This window comes from Symphalangus syndactylus, chromosome 4 (genome assembly GCF_028878055.3).
Source record: "Symphalangus syndactylus isolate Jambi chromosome 4, NHGRI_mSymSyn1-v2.1_pri, whole genome shotgun sequence".
In the NCBI taxonomy this organism is placed as follows: Eukaryota; Metazoa; Chordata; class Mammalia; order Primates; family Hylobatidae; genus Symphalangus; species Symphalangus syndactylus.
This window is the reverse complement of record NC_072426.2, coordinates 143,737,486-143,761,408: the sequence shown is the minus strand read 5'-3', so window position 1 is coordinate 143,761,408 and position 23,923 is coordinate 143,737,486. Positions and strand designations below refer to the sequence as shown.

Genomic DNA, 23,923 nt, shown 5'->3' with positions numbered 1-23,923 from the left:
CCTGCTCTGGTCAAACGTGTGATAAACTCTAAAAGACTAATGAATCATCACCAGGCTGTATCTCGGTCTTCAATTCCCTCTGTAGTGTCTTACATCTATGACCTTATGACAGAGTTCCTCATTTTCTCCCAACATCTCTGTGTCTTTTTTCTGAAATAGTAGAACTTTTAGATAGTCATGGTGACTGATACGGTTTTGCTGTGTGTCCCCACCCGAATCTCACCTCTAATTGTAATAATCCCCATGTGTCAAGGGTGGGGCCAGGTAGAGATAATTAAATAATGGAGGTGGTTTCTCCCATACTGTTCTCATGGCAGTGAATATGACTCACAAGATCTGATGGTTTCCTGCCACCATCTAAGACGTGACTTTGTTCCTCATTCACCTTCCGCCATGATTGTGAGTCCTCTCCTGCCATGTGGAACTGTGAGTCAATTAAACCTCTTTCCTTTATAAATTACTCAGTCTCAGGTATGTCTTTATTAGGAGCGTGAGAACACACTAATACAGTGCCCCCCAAAATTCTACATTACCCAGTATTTTTGGAAGCTATATGTGGCCATGAAGCTAATATCTGGCTAGTGGGACTTAAGTGGATTAGATGTGACAACTTGTAAGAGCCTTTTTTTGAAGGAAATCTGGTGCATGCCCTTTCTGTTCTTCCCCGTTCCTTTTCTCAACCTTCTTTTTGAAATATAAATACCACTATCTTGGACCATAAGGAAAACTGTGACATCCTAGAAATGGTGGAACAATAGATCTAGAAGGAGTGTGGTATTTATGGCCTTCTTTAGATACTTCTGAACTTTTACAGGAAAGAGAAAGTCTTCATTCTTGTTAAACTAAAACAAAATGCACTTAATCCTCTATCAGCTCATTCTGCTAGGTAGTGGAGGTTCTGGCAGGGAGACAGGCTCAGGGAACCACTGGGTCTTGCCAGTCAGCTGGAAATAAGTCTGTCGTCTTTAGAGTAACTCAGTCTCTTTAGGGCAGATGATCAGTCTTTCACGGCTCCTTCCCCACTCCCTCACTTTCCCAAGATGTCATCTTATTCCCTAAAAGCAAGCAGTTTTTTTGAGAGCAGTGGTGAAAGGCTCTTCCGTTCTATGTGCTGCTCTCTGGGTCTTTGCTGTTTGCTGCTTAAGGTTTCTCAACATGCTGCTCTCTAGACATCAGCTTCTGTGTTCAGAGTCCACAATGCCGGTCTCCCTCAGGCTTGAGGTGTCTATCTGCCACCACTACTAGTTGGGTGTGGACACGGTCATTGCAGCTCTGTGTTATCCTGGTCCTGCCCTCAGGCCTCCGCCATTCCACCAGGACTGTGACTGATTCTGCCCCTTGGGAGGCTTTCTGGATTTCTTGAACACTCTCCTTACGCTGTGGGAAATCAGAATTGACATGTATCAACATTCATTTATTGATATACATCTTTTCCCCTCTGATACTGTTCTGTCTGGTGACAAATTGTCAAATGTAAAGGAGTAAGGAGAGAACCATCCCAGGCAATCTCAGATTCTCTCCCAATGCTCTGGGGGTTTCTACTGACCAAAGCTTAATTACACTTTTCCAAATCACACCTTCCTGCCACCTAGGTATCAGCAAATTCCTCTGACCTGTTCTTCTGTCTTTCCCTCATTCCCTCAAACACTCTCTCTCAGAAGTGTTTCTGTGATTTCCTGGTTATCCCTTTCTCATGCTCAGAATGTAAAGTAAAGCTCTGGAGTCTGGTGCCAGCACTATGGCTGTTGCTATATTCAGGGAGAAATTGTAATTGAAATACAACTTTTTCCTCTCTTTACAGTCAGGCTCTCAAGACTGCTGTCTCCCTATATCATTGCTGAGACTGAGTTGATGGATAATCTCCTTTTCTAAGTGATGTCTGTCCTCGCCTTCCCTGGGACTTAATATGCCTTCTTGGTGGTTTAGTAATATCACACTATTAGATTCATTTATAATTGAATCATACATCTACAGAAGCACATCTACATGGAAATAAAGGAAGGAGAATAAGATTGTGAAAAATTCCAAAATGAGTCATTTGAGATATGGTAGACGACTCTACTCAGAAGCTGCCTGGGTTGTGTTCAGAATCTTGGGCACACCTTTTGTTCGTTTGCGCATTCGCTTGGTATTTACAATCATGGATGTTTTTATCACAGGCTTTAAGCTTGGTACTAAATAGAGAAAAAAGTCCTCTGACAGCTGCACAAGGAGCTTAATTAGGAAGGTTTTTAAGTTTACTTTAAAATGCATAATTGATGTAGAAACATGTAAAGTAGATAGCACCCCTTTAACATCCTCAAAATATTTTCAAAGTTGCTGATTGTCACATTTGTTTAATATCATTTAGAAGATGTCATTTTCTAGCTGCTTTTTATCTTAATCCAGCGCCATGTCTGGGTTTAATAATTCATTAGAAGTTCTTTGGAACTTATTGCCTGCTGAGTTTACTGAAGACTGATTAGTAATTTTATCACTTCTATATTTTCTGTATATATTTTCATAAGTGTCATCTGTTGATTCTAATACTTTATTTGAAACAACATTTTCTCATTTTTTCTGCTTTGACACTGTGCATCTATCAGTCATTTTTATCCCTCAGATTATACATCATTGAAATATGATAGCTTCTTGGTCATTCTACATTATATAGTACCTGTATTAAAAGGACATTAATATTTCAGATAAGCGTTATTCTTTTATCAATAATCACCAACCCAAATCAGGTGTGCATTCACAAACAAATGAGTCACAGTTGGGTAAAACATGGGCATTGAAGTAAGACTCATCTGGAATTTGAAGTCTGCCTCTATTACTTTCTACCTGATTGAATTTAAACCAATTTTTTACAAACTCAACTTCCCTAAATTTCAGTTTCTTCATCTATAAAGTTGCAATAAGTACTTTCTAGCATTGCTGTGGGGAATTGATGAGAATACATTTGTAAAATGTGCAATAGTATACCTGAAAGTAAAGAGATGTTTTATTGAAATTTTATTTCATTTATTTTCTTCTTTTCTTCCCCCTCTCATTTCATTTTCATCAAGTTACCACTAACACGCTTTTCAGTGGTTTCATTATAACACATATGGCACTATCTGAGGTACCAAAATAGTTCTTATCCTTATTTTAAGCCCAAGGTATTCTCAATTTCATTGTACCATGTCCACTTTATGTTCCACTGCATTGCAAAAACTCCATTTTAAGAAAAACTATTTAATAAGGCTAATTTTGGTAACTCCAAAAGCTCCCTAAATTGTCATTTGCTCAGTCACTACCCCACTAATATAAAAAAGGCAAAAAATGGGCAGTATTGACACATGTAAATCATAACTCTTTGCAAAGGCACAGGTGAATCATGCATTTTAATTGGAAGACCATTTATAAAAACAACCTTCTGCAAACCTAGACTAACTCTACCATGATTTCACATTTGCATTTAACTGCTCTAATCTAATGGGTTTTACACTGTAGTTGTCCAGAAACCTGAGGATTTCAACCAGAAAATGTCAATAATCTTTATTTCTAGACAATGCTATATAACAGATTTTTTCCAATATTGGTGTGCTATTTTCAAATTTTTAAAATCCCTCTCTGTGATTTCTTGGTTCTTCATAATAGATATATGTTCATTTTTGAAAAATTAGAAAATTCAGAAATTCAAGAAGAAGAAAGCAAAAACAAGCTAAATGTCTTTTATACTTACAAGTATACTTACTGTCTTAAGAGTGGACCCTGGCCTTAGAAACTTGATCTTTTTGTTTAAGTAGCAATGTTTTGAGTTGATAGAGTCAAGCACCACTTAACAACTGGGATACATTCTGAGAAATGTGTTGTTAGGCACTTCATCTTTGTGCAAACATCACAGAGTGCAACTACACAAACCTGGATGGTATAGCCTGCTACACACCCAGGTTACCATCCTGTACAGCATGCCTCTGTGCTCAATATTGTAGGCAACTGTAACACAATAGCAAGTGTTTGTGCATCTAGACATATCTAAACCTGGAAAAGATAGAGTAAAAATATGGTAGTATAATATTATGGGATTACTGTCGCGTATGAGGTATGCATATGATGTCTGTTGTTGATCGAAATGTCATACAGTGCATGGCTGTATTCAAGAGCAGGATGGAAACGATAGCAATTTTCGTTTAATAACCCCACCTCTTCCATTTCTCAACTATTATGAAAGAGTATATTGCTTCTTAGGGAGCATTCTGTGAGAGTAAAGGCAATAGAACAATGGTAAGAAATAATGTCAGGGCAAACATTTAAAATGTGGTAAGGCAAAAGCATTTTGATTCAAATTTTTTCAACAAAATGTATTTAAGTGTATGTAAATTTAAATTAACATTTAATTTTCTCCAATCTTTTCTGAATGCAGCAGATTGAACCTGGTTCCTTTAAACGAAATAAGAAAAGACATTATTTTTGCTCATTTGCTATATCCTGGTAAAGTTTTGTTGTCCTATCCAGAAACTGAGAAACTAAATGGTGACAATGAACTGAATAATATATCCTTTCACAAGTCAGGTGGCTTCTAACTATTTTCCTTCAAGAGTAATGAAGGGGGCCTTAAGTTGCCAACTAATAGATTACAAACAAGAATTTTTGATTACCCTGTATTGGTTGCAAATAAATAAAGTAGCAAAAAAATTTAAACAATTTAAACAGAATAATGTACATACCTACTCCATGTGTATCTGTCTGTGTTTACATGTAAAAAAGCATTTATGATAAAATTTTATTTTTATATTTAATAATTATTAAACTTTTAAATATATTTATGTTGCTTTGATAAATTATGTAAATAATTATTAGAACTTTTATTATCTAAAATCTAATAAACATACACATTAACAAGTTGAAATGTGTATATATACATATATAGTATATACAAACAATATATATGTACAAGATATAAAAGTAGAACATACATGCTTATAAACCTATGTGAATTATTTTGTGTATATATACAGAATTCAGTATGCACATACAGTATTTACCTGTGTAATACATTGTTATGCTTAAATGTTTTTAATTGGTTATTCTATTTCTTTGCAACCAATAGTGTAATCGATAACACATTTAATCATAATAATGCATACATAATTTGCATCATTATATATTACGTATTATATAAGCACATAATAATGCCTGCCTCGGCCTCCCAAAGTGCTGGGATTACAGGCGTGAACCACCATGCCCGGCCTTACAAAGACTATCAAAATTGTTTATCATTAAAATTTTAGACATGGAAAGGAGTAAGTGTAAGTGGGTGAGGCCACAACAGCCTGAGAACAGCAATTTCCTGCACCGATTTCTACATTTCAGAGGAAGGACCTAAACAGACTGCAGAACTTTAAGAGGAGGTAGTCAAAAACAATTTTGCAGCCTCTTGCCCAGTATCTCCCTAAAAAGTATGAAAAGACTGAGGCTGAAAAAGTTCACTGTGTTAGCCTTGCTGCTACAAAAGATGAAACCTAAATTTTAGTGACTTCACACAAAGAAATCCAGTGTGTGTTGGTGAAGCTTCCCTTCCGTCCAAAGACTCTTAGACTCAGGTTTCTCCCATCTTGGGCAATTAGCATCTTAACACAAGCCTTCAGGTCACCACCATGAGGAAAAAGAGATAAAAGGATAATGGAGCTTCTAGGGAGTGGGCTTGGAAGTATTCAAAATTATTTCAACTGACACTCCAAGGTTAGAACCACCAGCCTCATGGTTTTAATCTAGTTGCAAGGAAGCCTGCACAATATACTCCCCCTGTGTCCGCAGAGACAGAAAAATAATAAAGTTAGATTTGCCCAGGAGAGGGGCTTCAGAGAGATTCGTCAGAAATGGCCAAGACTGGAGTTTCATCTTTGCCAGAAAAGATTCAGGTAGATGCAGCTTGGGACCAATCTCCCCACGACGGTGATGCAAAAAGAGAAGTCAACTGTGGGTTCAACTGTTTTTCTCCCTAGCGCGGCAAAAATGCACAAGCTTCCTGTGGCAAACAGACACAGGAAAGATAGATAATCTTACAGGTGATAAGCTTGACAATTCATGAGGAACCTTAAACACTATTTAAGGGAAAAGGAGAAAAAGTTGCTATATAGTGCAGGTTTGAAGACACCATAAAGGAACATAGTTAAATTGCCTCAGAATTGCACTCTGTTGATTTTTGCTCTTCAACATAAGCATTACACGGAGATCACCTACTGTTTTCTTCTCCATCTTTTGGAGGCTTTAAGCAAACCTGATACAGAAAGAGTCTCTGTAATATTTTGTGATATCAACCACCCTCAGGAGATATCCAGTTTGCTGAAAATCTAGTGCTCAAAAAGAGATACTCTTTTTTTTTAACACAGCTTAAATCCCTGTTTAAATGACAGATTTTTAAATACAAATATTTATAGCTGTCTCACAGCATGACTAATCGAATTTTTATACTGTTAAGCCTTAATATTTTCTTGCAAAGCTGAAGTAATCTTATTCAGTACTGCAAACAGTGTACCCAAGTACAAGGGAATAAAATGCCACAGGAGAGCTGAAGGGCTAAGGGCTTAGCTTCTCCCTTTGTTTAGTTCTTTTCCTGGAGTAAAAATATCCCAATTATTTATGAAGTGAGAAGGGAAAAGTTCCCCTGGAGTTGGTCTTTCCTTCCTATGGTCCCAGTGTTTTTCTGGTATCAGTGACTAAACCAGGACTACAAGCAGACCAAGAAGGAACAGGACTGTCAAACTACTGGATGCTGAGACTGGATTGGAAGAGTCACAGCTAGGAAGTTAGTTACCAAGAGAATCAAGATCATGAAAACTTGAAGTCCAAGTGAGGAAACAGCCTTCAGTCAGGGACAAAGACTTCACAGAGTGCACATAGGCTCAAACAAAAGGGATAGGACAAGTAATAGAGATTAGGGAAAAGAGGTCAGATAAGAGTGTAGGGTTTGTTCAGTGATTAGTAAGCATGGGCTGGTACTTTAGACGAGGCTGGCAAGCTGAGACAGACAGAGACATAAGCAAAGAGAGAGTCCAAATCATGAGCTCAGAAATCAAGAAACAATGGGAAAGTAGAATTGGAAATTCAGATTCAGAGGAACTGAAATCTAAAGCCAAAGAGAGCTGAGGTGTGAGGTATTGGAATTAGTGACTGGAATTGTGCAGAATTGTGTTAATAATCGTCTGTATCCCATTCCTCCCTGAGACTCTGCCCAAGTGCCACTGAGACACAGGCTCCCAGGTGAGGCTGTTTCTAATGCAGTCCCACCTAAATGGGGTGGAGAAATTCAAGGAAGAGTGAAGTTCATGACAGCCAGAAAAAATATATACATATACGTATATATATACATATATATATATACGTATATATATATATATATATATATTTTTTTTTTTGAGACAGAGTCTTACTCTGTCATCCAGGCTGGAGCGCAATGGCACAATCTCGGCTCACTGCAACCTCTGCCTCCTAGGTTCAAGTGATTCTCCTGCCTCAGCCTCCTGAGTAGCTGAGATTACAGGTGTCCACCACCACGCCTGGCTAATTTTTGTATTTTTAGTAGAGACGGAGTTTCACCATGTTGGCCAGGCTGGTCTCAAACTCTTGACCTCAGGTGATCCGCCCACCTGGGCCTCCCAAAGCGCTCCAGAAAATATTTTTTTAAAATAAATTCTGAGTTCTTATTTATTAGATCAATATTAGTCACAATATTACAGTGAGCTTTTGCCTTTTCCTCCTTTAGAGGAACAAATATTTTCTGTTCAGGTGTCAGGATATCTCTACAGAGCAATCTTCACAAATGTGAAATTCCATAACATTATCTGGAATCCTGTGGCACTGGCTTCAGACATCTGAAGCCCCGATCAGCAGTGTGATTTAAGAATTAATAATTGTCACCCAGTGTGGAAGGATGTGTCATTGATTCTGATTCAGGTGTCTGAAAGCAAACTCTCTGCCTTCAACTGACTCCAGAGTGGCAGCTCACCCTTGCCACTAGAAAAGATAATATTTGAGGAAATTAAATGGCAGCAACCTCAGATATGGTGAAATCCATTTCCTAAAAGCCACATGTCTTGTAGACAGATGAAGCAAAAGCCAGACAGGAGGGTTAGATAATAAGAATCTTTACGTGTTCTTCTCTATCCCACCACATTTCTGAATTTGGTATTTTGTCATTGTGAACTGAGATCAAGGTCATAATCAGACTCAGAGACTATGTGTTTATTTTCTTTTTGGAACATGGGATTTTGTGTTTCCCATGTCACCATGTCACTCTCACTACTGGTATGAGAAAGGATCAGCTGCTCTTAGCTAAGCCATCGCATAAGGGGTCAGTGCATTGTAGATGGGATGAGGGGTGAATGAGCTTTGTGTTTCGTTTCCCCCACACCAAGGGAAGGGGATTTTAAAGGAGCTTTTTTAGACTAGTAATGATTATAGTCTAAGGCTGAGATTATATGAGAGGAAGACTGGAGATGGGATTCATCAGGTGACAAGAAATGTGAGGGATAATTATCCCAAAGAGGAAGATGATTAATGTTATCAAGTGACAAGAGTACCAACAAGTCATACTCCATAGAAGAAACAAAATTCTCAGTTGCAGAAGTGCTCAGAGAACCGAACAAAGGGGCAGATAAACCGGGAATGCTGAGTGACAGCAAAATTGTTCTAGAAGGGTCTGTGTGAGGAGAATCTATGTTAAGTTTTAGCTTCTGTGCTCAAAAGATTCCTAATAGTGCTGCCTCTGTAAAAGGCCATGAGGGGAATCAGATGAGTGGTGGTTAAGAAGAATGTTAATATAATCTTGACCTATGTTTTAAAGGAGAATATATCTCTGCATATGTGTAACTGGTATAATCAAAATTTAAAAAATAGTGTTTAAAGACCTAGTTAAAGGATGTTTCAAAAATGTTTTGAAGTAGTTCAAGGCTATACAAAATAGCCTGTTTGTCCTTAGCAGTTTTACAAAATAATTCACTGATAGTTTTTCAAAAAATTTCTAATATTTTCAGTAAGCTCTGCAGTTTTCCCTAAGGGCCTTTAAGCTTTCAAGACTACTCATTGGTTTGTCAGTGTAAATTTTTTGTTGTTGCTGTTGTTTTGTTTTGTTTTTATTATACTTTAAATTTTGGGATACATGTGCAGAACTTGCAGGTTTGTTACATTAGTATACACATGCCATGGTGGTTTGCTGCACCCATCAACCCGTCATTTACATTAGGTATTTCTCCTAATGCCATCCCTCCCCCAGCCCCCCCACCCCCCGACAGGCTCCAGTGTGTGATGTTCCCCTCCCTGTATCCATGTGTTCTCATAGTTCAACTCCCACTTATGAGTGAGAACATGTGATGTATGGGTTTCTGTTCCTGTGTTAGTTTGCTGAGAATGATGGTTTCCAGCTTCATCTATGTCCCTGCAAAGGACATGAACTCATCCTTTTTATGGCTGCATAGTATTCCATGATGTGTATGTGCCACATTTTATTTATCCAGTCTATCATTGACGGGCATTTGCTATTGTGAATAGTGCTGCAATAAACATACGTGTGCATGTGTCTTTGTAGTAGAATGATTTATAATCCTTTGGGTATACACCCAGTAATAGGATTGCTTGGTCAAATGCTATTTCTGGTTTTAGATCCTTGAGGAATCGCCACACTGTCTTCCACAATGGTTGAACTGTCTTCCACAATGGTTACACTTCCACCAACAGTGTAAAAGCATTCCTATTTCTCCACATCCTCTCCAGCATCTTTTGTTTCCTGACTTTTTAATGATCCCTATTCTAACTGGCGTGAGATAGTATCTCACTGTGGTTTTGATTTGCATTTCTCTAATGACCAAAGATGATGAGCTTTTTTTGATATGTTTCTTGGCCGCATAAATGTCTTCTTTTGAGAAGTGTCTGTTCATATCCTTTGCTCACTTTTTGATTTTTTTTCTTGAAAATTTGTTTAAGTTTTTTGTAGGTCAGTGTAGATTTTGGGGAATGGGGGAAGAGGAAGAGATGCCTAAAGAGACCTCTGAGAACAATCCTGACACCAGACGGCTTCACCATTGCTTTTATATTGAACATAAAATGAAAAGAGTACAGGAATAAAAGGAATTTAATAGAACCGTACCACAGGGAAGCTGGATCAATTGTTTCATATCTATTTGAGAGGCAGGAAACTGTATAGAAGACTGTACTATTTTACTAAAGATGTGTTATATGTCTTACAGCTAGCTTTCTGGTAGCCCAGGTAGACTAATAGCGAATTCCATGATTATCTTTTCTCTGAAAGTGGCAAAGTGTTATTATTGCACTGTAAATTCATCCATGAACATGCCTCCCAGTCAGGCTGAGGGCTCAGGTGATCTTAAGATATTATGTGGCTTCAGATATCTGTATATCAGTTGACTGTATACACAGGTCTCTGAAACAGAGCTACATGTTTATGAGCTCTCAAGACCTGTCCACTTCATCTTGCCCAGTATATTAGTCAGAAAAGGTAAAGTATGCAACAGTAACAACTCCAGACTCTCAAGGGGAGATACTTGGTCCTGAAAATGACAAGTACTAGCTAAATCACAACTTATTGGCCCAAACTAGTTGCATGGCCCTACTCAACCACAGAGGGCACGAAGTTCCATTTTCCCAGTGCCTGGCAAAACTATTGACTATGGTGCCCAATGAATGATCCCAGTTAACTCCAAAGAGCTCACCTTGGATTAGGAAGATAATTTTCAGGGTGCTAAGAAGTCTCTGAAGGGGAATTCAGAGCCTCTTGATTCTTCCACTAGATGGTCCCCAGTTTGTTATTGCTTGAAAATAAATAACATATAGTGATGAGGTGCATGGCAAAATAGAAATATTTAAAGCAATGTAAAATTCTTTGATAGTCAAGATTTTAAAAGCTATAGATTTTAATAAGAATTTCTATACTTAAGGGCAATTTGACCTAGGACTTCTTGAGAAAAGAAGAAGTATTCCTTAAGAATAAAAATGTCACAATAGGATTTTAAGAAAAGCAATATTGGTCCTAGTTTTTCATCTAACAATTCAGAGTCAAGAATATGCAGTTACATCTTTGGAGTACTGCCACAATTGGATCACAAGCATATAAACTGTCATTTGTCACATAAATTGTACACTCGTGCTATTATTCCCAAGTTTTCCTAGGTAATTAGTTTATTGAAGAGTATTAACTCAGTAAAATACTAACAGGTAATGATTTTCCTTTTTTACAACCATTGACTAACACCATGCTCTGTTGAATCACTATATCTTAACCCCTTAATGGCAACCTAAATAGGTCCTAAAGCTTCGCATTCACTTTTAGTTAATAAAAATTCCAATCCAATTCGATACAGTTTAACAGTTCAATAGTATATCAAACACCATATTCAATTTCATGCTCATCTTGTTCCCCTCCCCAGCATTATCCTGGGTTTAGACCAAAGGATTTGGAGGAGAGTGAGGGTTGGGTCACCTTTTGCACTGCTTTTCCACCAGCACAGCAGCTCAGTAAGATTCCAATCAGCGAATGAGATCCCAAGGCCCGTCTTCGAGATCCCTCTAGTGGAGTGCCCCCCCCACCCATCCTAGAGCTCTGGATAATCTCTGCTTGCCCCTCCAGATCCATTCCCAGCTCCTCTCTCTGCTCTGGGTCCTCAGAATGCTGACCTCTATATGCTGCTCCAAGGAACTCTTTTGCTCCCTGACTTCTGGCTGGGAGGCACTGGTGGGAGACCAGAGTTTGCAGAAAGATGTTGCAGTATCTGTTTCCTTGAGTCATACTGGGCCATGGACTGCTGGGGACTGCATTCTTATTCAGAAAAAGGTCCTGCCAGGCTGCCCTCCTCTGCAGCTACAACTCTCACTGGGCCTAGTAACCATTTCCTCCCCTTGCTAATGGTGGTTGCAGCTTCCCACTGTTGCTATAGCTGGATGCTTCTCTGTGCCTTTTGGCTTTCCTTAACTCTGTTCACACCTTTGTAAATAATCCCTTCACAAATCCCTCCTCGGTTCCACTACATGAGTGTGTCCTCTGTTCACTGTAGGATTATGATTGGAAATGGGCTGAGCACCTCTTTTCCTGCCCCACAGGAAAGGAGGGAAAATCATCCGATGCTGAGGATTTGTAATCTATACAATGTCCTTCTTTTGACTCTCTCTGCTCCCCTAAATTGTATGTTTATTAAGAAGGGGATAAGATTTCTGATAAAGGAAGCAGGGTCGGATTTGACACCTCATAATTAGGTCGCAAGAGAGTGTCAGCCTTCAAATGCAAGGTGCTTTCATGAGAAAATGCATCACTTTCTGCTTCTTTGTCCTTAATTCAGCAATTTTCAATTCTGGAAAGTCCATTCAACACGCTGAAAGACATGAATGTATCAGTTTGTATGGTAAAAACTAGAGATAAATGCAAAATATCATAAATTGATCTAATTTTCCAGAACTGAATATATCTGTAGGTTTGGATCCTCACTATCTCGAATAATCAACAGTTCATAGATACTCAAGGATTTATTTTTTTATCTGTCTCATTACCTTCCCAAGAAAATAGCAAGTTATACATACAAAATTCTAGCGTTTATTCTCTGAAGCCTTTTATTATGTTTTCAACACACATCCAATGTCAAAACAGCACTCCCAGGACACTAATACAGAGATTCATCTAATGACATATTTAACAAAATAGCTGCTTTGAGAAAGAACAGGAGCATGATCCTTTGGAGGCATTATGCTGTGTGTTTCATTTAGTTGTAATAAAACACTACCTGAGAGCCATCGCCAACTAACCTTAGGCTTTATTTGCATTTTTTTAGCTTATTAAATGTGAAGGCATTCAGAGGTTGAATAAAATTGCCAGCAAACTGTATTTCGTGTTGAAGATCAGCAGGGGCCTTTTGGAGGGCTTCAATTTTTCTCTGAGTGTCAGGAAATCAGATTATTGCATCCAGCTGCAAGCTGTTTTGATTGAACTGAAAGTCTGATTTAATTTGGTACAAATGGCAAATTACTCCTCTATTTATCCTTGAACTACTTGTACCCACAAAGCACTATATTTTAGGATGCTCTTAAAAGTTTAGAGTAGAAACATGATTTCTAAAGGTTCTCTCTCTATACCTGGACCACTTGTAAAATTCCAATATATGTCAAAGACCCCTGCAAAGATAACATACATGCATTCTTACACTCCCTGCCCTCATGCTGTTCAGAGAATATGTGTATTGATTCAGAAGTTAGATGCATATTGTGAAAGACCCATTAAAATTCTTTAGAAAATGAAACAAAGTTTAGAGTACTTATTTGTTGATACCACTTAAAGGGCAACCAATTTTAAGATTATGCTATACTGTAAACAATGCTACTATTGAAAACGCTAAACAATGAGAAAAAAAATCAGTCCGTTTAAAGGAGAATATTGAAAAGAGGAGGCAACTGTTTTATTTTGTGAAATTTTCTTATACCACTTTCTAGAACCACTGTGCAGAGAAACATATTTAGGAGACATAAAAGAACCTAAAAATCATAGCGTTATTTATACCATACTTTAGAAGCCATTCATAATTTCTGAGATTTCCAGCTCAGAAAATATACAACTTCCAAACACACAGCTTAGGACATTTCAGGCTGTGTCAAAATAAATGATGATATGGAAACAATGATATTCATTGTGAAGTATGAATGCCATAAAATGAATTGTTGGATGGTATTCTTTCAACGAGGTTTAAAGAAGGAAAATATCAGTAGGTTACATTTAGTTCAATTTAAGGGCAACAGTGATAATTTTTCTCTATTTAACATAATTTTATTTTCAGAGATATAAAACCAGAAAATCAGGGTAGATAGCAAGTAACAATATAATTTTCAAAGAATAGAACTTCCTACATCTTTTCATTTCTGATGCCAAGTTTGCTTATGTAGTTCGTCCACTCTGCAACCTTCCTTCTATTCAAATCATGCACATCTTCAACTCAACTACCACTTTTATTCAGGTATCTTCCTCAGAGAAAATAAATAATGTTTAATGTCCCTAAACAAATATAGAATTTTAGATTCAATTACTAATTTTCTCCAAGAATAGCATAGTACTGAACACTTTCTCCCGTGCCTATACCTTGCCATCAAACTACATAGTAAGAGCAGTGGTCAAATATTCCCTTCTTTTCCCACCCTTTAAAAATCTGTTATAGTGGCGTGTTTCATAAATGCTCACTGGATGACTGTGATGCATGTGAAGTTTTCATAAGCTTTTGTTCAATGTCTAATGCAGCAAATATAACTTTTTTTAAAATAAAAATTATTTTGTGTTTGTGCTATGGTATTCACGTCCATTTTTGGAAACTCTCCTATAATATTTCATGTTATATGGTTTTTAAAAATACATGAAATAGGAAATGTGGTTTAACATATGCTTATTGCCTGGAAAATGAAGTTCTCATATTTACATAGTATAGAACATATTATATAATACAGAAATATGTTGTCATAAGGTTTGCATTTGCTTCAGTGAAATTACAGTCTTTTACTTATTTTTAAATCTTACAATTTTTACAATACTCTCCTGAGAAAATAATGGAAATCACTGAGTTTCACGATCCTAATGAGTATAGCATTTGAGAATAATATGGTTACTACTCTGACATCTGAGAAAAAAAATCAAATCTGATCTTCTGTGAAGGGAATTTCAGACTAATACATGCTAATAAATACTGAACTGAACTTATTAAGATAAAATGTTCTCATAAATCAAATGATAGTCATTTTCTTAAAAAATGATAGCAGGTGTTCCAATCCGAACCATTCATTTGCAGCGTGATTTAAAATTAGCAAACGTCAACATGATGGAGGGTTAGTTTCTGAAAATACAGATTACACAGACCATGTTCAATGCAGGCAGGGAAGCATAAATAATAATCCTTCATGCTGCTTTTCAGTTTGTAGTCTGCTTTCCCATACATAAAATCGTTTGCTGCTTATTACAACTTTGTAACAGAGAAAACAAGAATATTTTTATTATTATCATTTTTTCGATAAGGCAGTCAGGATTCAGAAACATTTAATGACTCATCTAGGATCACATAATTTATGTGTTGTAGACTATAAAACACAAGAACTAAAAGGCAAGCCTTCTGATAATTAGTTCTATACTTATTCCAACTACAAACCATCTTCAGCATTTTGAATGTTCTATACATAATAATGGATCCTAAATACAGTACATATCATAGTGTTTATGTCTACTGCATTAGATGCCACCAAGCATAAGAAGACAAGGCAGTGGAGAGAAAAGAAAACCCATGCTATTTTCCATTCCCATCTTCCTCATCATTTTCTTAATGATTGATAGTTCTTTAATTGAAAAAAAAAATGCATTTGGCCTGACTAGGCATTTTAATTTTATTCTAATTGTAATCTCCTGATTGATATTTTCATATACCTATTTTTGTTGAAAGTTAATTTAAATATGGCAGAATTTGGATCAGCCTTACATGAGATAGAAAAAGAAAAAAAAACCTCCATTACAGCATAAATGAAAAGGATGGAGGTGCCTGGTGGCTTCTTACTGTGGTTCAATGTATAATGGCCCACTTTGGCAGATAAATGGCCAATATTTCACAAAATTGTCTATTTTCTCAGTGAAGCAAGATATCTCTTCTTTGCACATGGTTCACAAATTACAAATCTGTTCTGATTGCAAGTAATGTTATGAACCGGATGATTAAAAGAACATTTGAATGACAATGCTTTCCTCGAGTGCAACCCAAGAAAGAGACCAGAAAGTAGGGAAGAAATATATCCATTACGCAAATTCTAAATTTTATGTCAGGAAAAAGAGGTAACATGATACCAATGATTTTGATACAAAGAGCAGGAGATAAAAACACACAAAAAACACATGATTTAATGTGAATGATCCTCTGTTACCAAAATAAGAGGTCAATCTTAAATATCTAGGCCACTGGCTCAACAAAGCACACTGCTCAGTGCAGCTGCCCAAGCAGGCAGCAAAGCTTTCAGTGCCAGCAAATCTGAGGAAGCTACATCAATTTTTTGTAATAATTTGAAATTTAGCATTTTAGAAATAAGGTAATGCCAATCAAAACCACATGAGATATCACCTCACACCTGTTAGGATGGCTATTGTTTAAAAATAAAACAAGAGATAACAAGTGTTGGCCAGAATGTAGAGAAAAGAAAATCCTACACTGTTGGTAGTAATGTAAGTTGGCATAGCCATTATGGAAAACAGTATGAAAGTTGCTCAGAACATTACAAATAGAACTACCATATGATTCAGGACTCTGGATATATATCCAAAGGAAATGAAATCAGTATGCTGAAAACATATCTGCACTCCCATTGCAGCACTATTCACAATAGCCAAGATTTGAATCAACCTAGATGTCCATCAACAAATGAGTGGATAAAGAAAATGCAGCATATATAAATAATGGAATACTATTCAGGCTTTTAAAGAAAAAGGAAATCCTGCCATTTGTCACAACATAGATGAACCCTGAGGATATTATGCTAAGTGAAATAAGCCAGACACAGGGCCGGGCACGGTAGCTCACACCTGTAATCCCAGCACTTTGGGAGGCCGAGGCAGGCGGATCATGAGGTCAGGAGTTTGAGACCAGCCAATATGGTGAAACCTCGTCTCTACTAAAAATACATAAAAACTAGCAGGGCATGGTGGCACACGCCTGTAGTCCCAGCTCCTCGGGAGGCTGAGGCAGGATAATCGCTTGAACCCAGGAGGCAGAGGTTGCAGTGAACCAAGATTGTGCCACTGCACTCCATCCTGGGCAATAGAGGGAGACTTCATCTCAAAAAAAAATACATAAAAATAAATAAGCCAGACACCGAAAGAAAATTATGGTATGACCTCAATTATTGTGAAATCTAAAAAAAGAAAAGAAAATCAAACAGAAACAACTAGAATGTACCAAAGGCAGAGAAGGGAAGTAAATGGAGAGAAGTGGGTCAAAGAGTACACATTTACAGTTAGGTTAGGTACAATGAGTAAATCTAAAAGATCTAATGTACAGCATGAGGACTAAAGTTAATAATATTGTACTGTATACTGAAATCTTGCTAAAGTAGCTATTATAACCCAAAAAAAAGCTACTGTTGAAGGCCAGGTATATGTTATTTTGTTCATCTGCGATAATCATTTCACTGTGTATATGTTGTGAAATTAAATAATTCACTTAAAGCTGTTCGAACTTTAAATTTCCCTGAGCCCTGGGAGGAATGTGGCTATGTAGCTTGAGACATGTAGCATGCAGTTGCAACTTCTGCTTTTTCCTGTAAATAATTAGGAATGACCAAGTGGTGCCAGAAATAAGACTTCCTCAGAACATTATTTCTCCTCAAGAAATGTTAAGGCTGGGCGTGGTGGCTCACGCTTGTAATCCCAGCACTTTGGGAGGCCGAGGCGGGCGGATCACGAGGTCAGGAGATCGAGACCACGGTGAAACCCCGTCTCTACCAAAAATACAAAAAATTTAGCCGGGCGTGGTGGCGGGCGCCTGTAGTCCCAGCTACTCGGAGAGGCTGAGGCAGGAGAATGGCGTGAACCTGGGAGGCGGAGCTTGCAGTGAGCCGAGATCGTGCCACTGCACTCCAGCCTGGGTGACAGAGCAAGACTCCGTCTCAAAAAAAAAAAAAAAAAAAAAAAAGAAATGTTAAAGCAAATTTCCTTGGAATGTAGCAAGCTATACTAATCAAATTGCTATAATGTGTGTACTGTCCTTGTATGAAAAATGTTGCAACCCAGCTAAAATTGTTTCTGTCCATATAAGTAAAACCTTAGCTTTACCACTTGAGAGCACTGACTTTGTTCCTTTGGCATCTGTTTCTCTTCCTTTGGAGTCTGTTTACCAGATGACTATACTCAAGCTTTGCACTTGAATCACCTCTACGATTAATCATATTTTCTGAACCTTATTATTTAAAGTCGACATTGTATATAAAAGCATCATGTTGTATACATTAAATATACACACTAAAATTATCTTTTAATAAATAGAGACAGGGCGCGGTGGCTCACTCCCATAATCCCAGCACTTTGGGAGGCCGAGGCAGGTGGATCACGAGGTCAGGAGATCTAGACCATCCTGGCTAACATGGTGAAACACCATCTCTACCAAAAACACAAAAAATTAGCCGAGTGTGGTGGCATGCACCTGTGGTCCCAGCTACTTGGGAGGCTGAGCCATGAGAATCTCTTGAACCTGAGAGGCGGAAGTTGCAGTGAGCCAAGATCGTGCCACTGCACTCCAGCCTAAGTGACAGAGTGAGACTCTGTCTGAAGAAAAGAAAAGAAAGAAAAAAATCAGAACATTGTGGGGATTTCTTATAATTTTTATAGATTAGTTTTGATTTTGTTTTGCATAACCCGTTAGAGGTAACATAATATTTTTAGTGCTTATTTATTAAGAACTCTGCAGGTCTCAATCCAGCCCTACTATTTTTACCCTTCTGCATTCCTTGTCTTGAAGTTGAAACATTCTCTAGCCAAAAAAAAGCATCCATAAATTAGCATTAGAACCTTAGCCAATAAAAGAGTGGGATTCCCAAGTAGGACTTCAGTTCCTAATAAGTCACATTTCTGGAACAAGAGGAGCAAGTGATGAAAGTGATGAAGACAACTTTAACATTCTTGGCTTGACTACATTTTAGACAGACTTCTTCTTGACTCTAGACACTGACCTCCCTTTGTTTACAGCATTTATGTTAGAAAATTTATAATTATTAATTTTTTCCTGTCCTTTCATGATATAAATCTTTTTACAAGCCTCTTGCCAGTTTTACAACCCGGGACCATCTTTCTCAAAGATCTGGGAGCTATCTCTTTGAAATATAATCATCAAGAAAGAGAGTGCCCTTATCTTCTAGTCTCTGTGGAAGGGCACCTAACCTCCATGGGTGCCAATCAGCAAACACAGAAAAAAACATTTGCAAACTCAAGCATAACAATGTGCTAAACACATCCCATTGGTCAACCTTGCCCCTAACTTCCCCCAACAGTACTTTTCCACTAGCTCACCCACCCTGAAAAACCCTCCAACCTTTTACTGAGCGAAGTTGGATGGATAAAAGGATATAGAAAATGGTGAAACTTGCTGAAGCTGGATAAGTGATGCGTAAAGTTACTTCTTTCTTAATAGACTACTTTTAGAGCAATTTTAGGTTTGCAGAAAACGTGTGCAGAAAGTATAGATAGTTCCCATATACTCCCTCTATCTATCCTGCCTTTTCATCCCACAGTTTCTACTATTATTAATTTCTTGCATTAAGGTAATATAATTGTTACTATTGAAAGGCTAAAATTGATACATTACTGTTAACTAAAGTCCTTAATTTATGTTAGGACTCACTCTGTTTTGTGCAATTTCAACAAATGCATACTTGTCACATATCCACCAGTACAGTATAATACAGAATGGCTCTGCCACCTTAAAAAATCCCCTGTGCTTCACTATTCATGCCTCTTCCTTGACTCAGAATCCCTTGTAACCGCTGAATTTCTTTTTACTGTCTCTACAATTTTTCCTTTCCCAGAATGTGATATGATTGAAATTATACAGGATATAGCCTTTTTGAATAGTCTTTATTTTTAGAGCAATTTTATGTTCACAGAAATATTGAGAAGAAGGTACAGAGATTTCTCCTGTATACCCTGACCCTACATATGCATAGCCTCCCCCATTATCAACATCCACCACTGGAGTGTTAGATTTATTACACCGTTGAACCTGCATTGACACATCACTACCACCTGGAGTCCATAGTTTATATTGTAGTACTCCAGGTGTTATACATTCTGTGGATCTGAGCAATTAGTATGGCATGTACCTACCATTATGGTGTCACATAGAGTAGTTTCATTGACTTAAAAATCCTCTGTGCTTTGCCTATTCATCCCTCTCTCCCCACTAACCCTTGGCAACCACAGATCCTTTTACTGTCTCCATCATTTTGCCTTTTCTAAAACATCTATGGCTAGAATCATACAGTATGCAGCCTTTGGAGATTGACTTTTTTCACTTAATAATATACATTTAAGTTTCCTCCCTGCCTTTTCATGGTTTGCTAGATCATTTCTTGATAGATCATTGCTGAATAATATTTCATTGCATGGATGTACCACAGTTTCTTTATCAATTCACCTATTAAGATACATATTGAGAGACAATAGGTATCTCTGGTTTTAGGCAATTATGAATAAAACATCTGATGCAGGATTTTTTACTCCTTAGCTCAGCTAGGTCTGGGTTCTTGTCTCACAACCAGGAAGAAGTAGGCACACAGACACTCGAAGAGTGAGTGGAGTAGAATTCATTTAGCGAAAGGAAAGCTCTCAGCAAAGACAGGGGTCCTGAAAACAGGCTCCCAGTTGCCCCCTTCACAGTTGAATACAAGGGCTTCTACATGTACAAGCAGAAGGGGCTGGGTTCCCTATTTGTATAAGGTGCGAATTCTTGATGGCTCCACCTTCCGGTGGGCATGCAGGCCCTTAGTCTGAGCCACTCCATACTGATTTCTTTCCTTTACTGAGCATGTGTTAAGGAACAGAATTTTCCACTGTGGGCATGTTTACGCAACCCCCCTACCCACCATCCCCATGCAAGTTCCTTCATCTGCACAAAACATCTGGTGTAAACACTTTGGGGTTGCGTGGGAGATTCTCCAGGGACCCTTCCCTTACTGTCTGCCTAAAGTAAGCTGGCTAACTCCTTTCACTTCTATAAATATTTGCATGCTGGTTTCTGTGTGACGTGAGTTTTAACTCAATTAGGTAAATACCTAGAAGCATAATTACTGAGTCGTATGATAAGGCTGTTTGCTTTGTAAGAAACTGTCAAATTGCCTCCAAAGTGGCTGAGTTATTTTGCATTTCTCCTGACAAGGAATGACAGTTCCTGTTCTTCAGTGTTCTGTCTAATTTTTGGTATTGTGTAGTGATATTTCATTGCTTTTTTAAAGTTCTGATTTTCTAACGACAAACGATTTTGAGAATCTTTCTATATAATTATTTGTCATCTGTGTTTATATGTTGAGGTGTCCATTCAGATATTTTGCCTACATTCTAATTGAGTTGTTTTTTATTGTTCAATTTTCAAAGTTTTTTGTGTGTGTATATTTTGGATACAAGTCCTTTATCAAACATGTGTCTTACAAATATTTTCTCCCAGTCTATAGCTTTTCTTTTCATTCTCTTAACAATGTCACTCTCAGAAGTTTTTAATTTTAGTAAAGATATTAATTTTTTCTCTCATAGGTTATGCTTTTGGTGTTGTATCTAAAAATTCTTCACCAAACCCAAGTGACCTAGATTTTCTCCTGTGTTTTTTTTTCCAGAGATTTATACTTTTCCATTTAGACCTGAGTCTATATCCTGTCTTAACTTGATTTTGGTAAAATATGTAATGTCTGTATCTATATTTACTTTTTTTACATGCAGCAACACAATTGTTTCAACATCACTTCTTGAAAAGACTATCCTTTGTCCATTGAATTTCCTTTGTTCCTCTAACAAGACTTAACTATTGACTATATTTGTATGAATCTATTTCTGGGCTCTCCGTTTTGTTCCATTGATCTACATTTCCATTCTTTCACAAATATCAGGCTGTCTTGATTATTGTGGCTTTATAAAAAGTCTCCAAGTCAGGTAGTATTACTCCAACTTTGTTCTTTTTCTTACATATTGTGTTGACAATTTGGGGTCTTTTGTCTCCCCATGTAAACCTGACAATATTAAGCCCTCCAATTTATTAACATAGAATATCCCTTCGTTTTTCAGATATTTTTAAAATGTAGTTTTCCACATACAGATCCTGTACATATTTTGTTAGAAATATACCTAAGTACTTATATTTATTGGTGTTATTGTAAAACAGTACACTATTTTTGTATCAAATTCCAATTGTTCATTGATAATATACAGGAAAACAATTGATTTTATATATTAACTTGCATCCTGTTAAAATAATCACTTATTAGTTAATTAGTAAATTAGTTACTTATTACAGTATATTAACATTAGTTAATATAATAATTTATTAGGTCGAGGAATTTTTTTGTTGATTCTTGGGATTTGCTATATAAACTGTAATGTCATCTGAAAACAAAGATAGTTTTATTTCTTCATTTCAACTGAAAACAGTTTAATATCTTCATTTCAAATTTGTATACATTTTATTTTTTTGTCTTGTCTTGTTGCATTGCTAGCACTTCCAGTACAATGTTGAATAGGAGTGATAACAAAAGGAATCTTTTTTTTACTCCTGATCTTAGAAGAAAAGGGTCCAATTTCTCATGCTTATGTATGATAATTACTGTTAAGGCTTCTGTAGATGTTCTTTGTTCAGGTTCAGGAAGTTCCCCCAATGTCAAGCTTTGAAATAAACATTATTGTGAAAGTATATTTTAAATATTGTCTTATGTTCACAATAATGTTTATTTAGACACTATAGCACATACAGTATATGGTTTATATAGTAAGCAACGTACTTTCAAAATACATTTAAACTGTTTTCTCTGGACAACTTTCCAGTAAGAAAAAATAAGAATGCTACTATTTCTTTTTTATTGCTAAAATACTATTTTTACTTAAATATTTCTTTTTTTTCTATTGTTTTATTATACCTTAAGTTTTAGGGTACATGTGCACAACGTGCAGGTTAGTTACATATCTATACATGTGCCATGTTGGTATGCTGCACCCAGTAACTTGTCATTTAACATCAGGTATATCTCCAAATGCTACCCCTTCCCCTTCCCCCCACCCCACAACAGGCCCCCATGTGTGATGTTCCCTTTCCTGTGTCCAGCTGTTCTCATTGTTCGATTCTCACCTATGAGTGAGAACATGCAGTGTTTGGTTTTTTGTCCTTGTGATAGTTTGCTGAGAGTGATGGTTTCCAGCTTCATCCATGTCCCTACAAAGGACATGAACTCACCCTTTTTTATGGCTGCATAGTATTCCATGGTGTATATGTGCCACATTTTCTTAATCCAGTCTATCATTGATGGACATTTGGGTTGTTCCAAGTCTTTGCTATTGTGAATAGTGCCGCGATAAACATACGTGTGCATGTGTCTTTATAGCAGCATGTTTTATAATCCTTTGGGTATATCCCCAGTAATGGGATGGCTGTGTCAAATGGTATTTCTAGTTCTAGATTCCTGAGGAATCGCCACACTGACTTCCACGATGGTTGAACTAGTTTACACTCCCACCAACAGTGTAAAAGTGTTCCTGTTTCTCCACATCCTCTTCAGCACCTGTTGTTTCCTGACTTTTTAATGATGGCCATTCTAACTGGTGTGAGATGGTATCTCATTGTGGTTTGGATTTGCATTTCTCTGATGGCCAGTGATGATGAGCATTTTTTCATGTGTCTTTTGGCTGCATTAATGTCTTCTTTAGAGAAGTGTCTGTTCATATCCTTTGTCCACTTTTTGATGGGGTTGTTTGTTTTTTTCTTGTAAATTTGTTTGAGTTCATTGTAGATTCTGGATATTAGCATTTTGTCAGATGAGTAGATTTTAAAAATTTTCTTCCATTCTGTAGGTTGCCTGTTCACTCTGATGGTAGTTTCTTTTGCTGTGCAGAAGCTCTTTAGTTTAATTAGACCCCATTTTTCAATTAAATATTTCTTAAAGAGGTCACTTAAAAACTAAAACTTACAGCCAAAGTAATCACTTACCACATAAAACATAGCTACCCTTTCTTGGTTCAGAGCATGTCCTTGTAATAGTTTGAGAAGTAATAAAATCCTGGACTATCAACAAAAATATGAGTAACAAATTAATTTCTAGGTACAAATGCAATTTTAGAAACCAGAAATCTGTTGGTTATATAAAGCATGAAACTAGATTCTAAAAACAGTAGCCATTTTCTCTTCAGAAATCCCTTCCTTGAGAAATT

At 37.1% G+C, this 23,923-nt stretch overlaps 1 long non-coding RNA gene across 1 annotated transcript in view; it reads right to left on the bottom strand.

Moving 5' to 3' along the window:
* Nucleotides 1-349: 349 nt before the first annotated feature.
* The window catches only part of LOC134736524 (uncharacterized), a 100,063-nt gene continuing 76,489 nt past the window's right edge, over nt 350-23,923 (bottom strand). Inside the window, exon 5 of the long non-coding RNA XR_010120615.1 lies at nt 350-1,377. This is a non-coding gene — a long non-coding RNA (uncharacterized lncRNA). The remainder of the gene's footprint in view (nt 1,378-23,923) is intronic.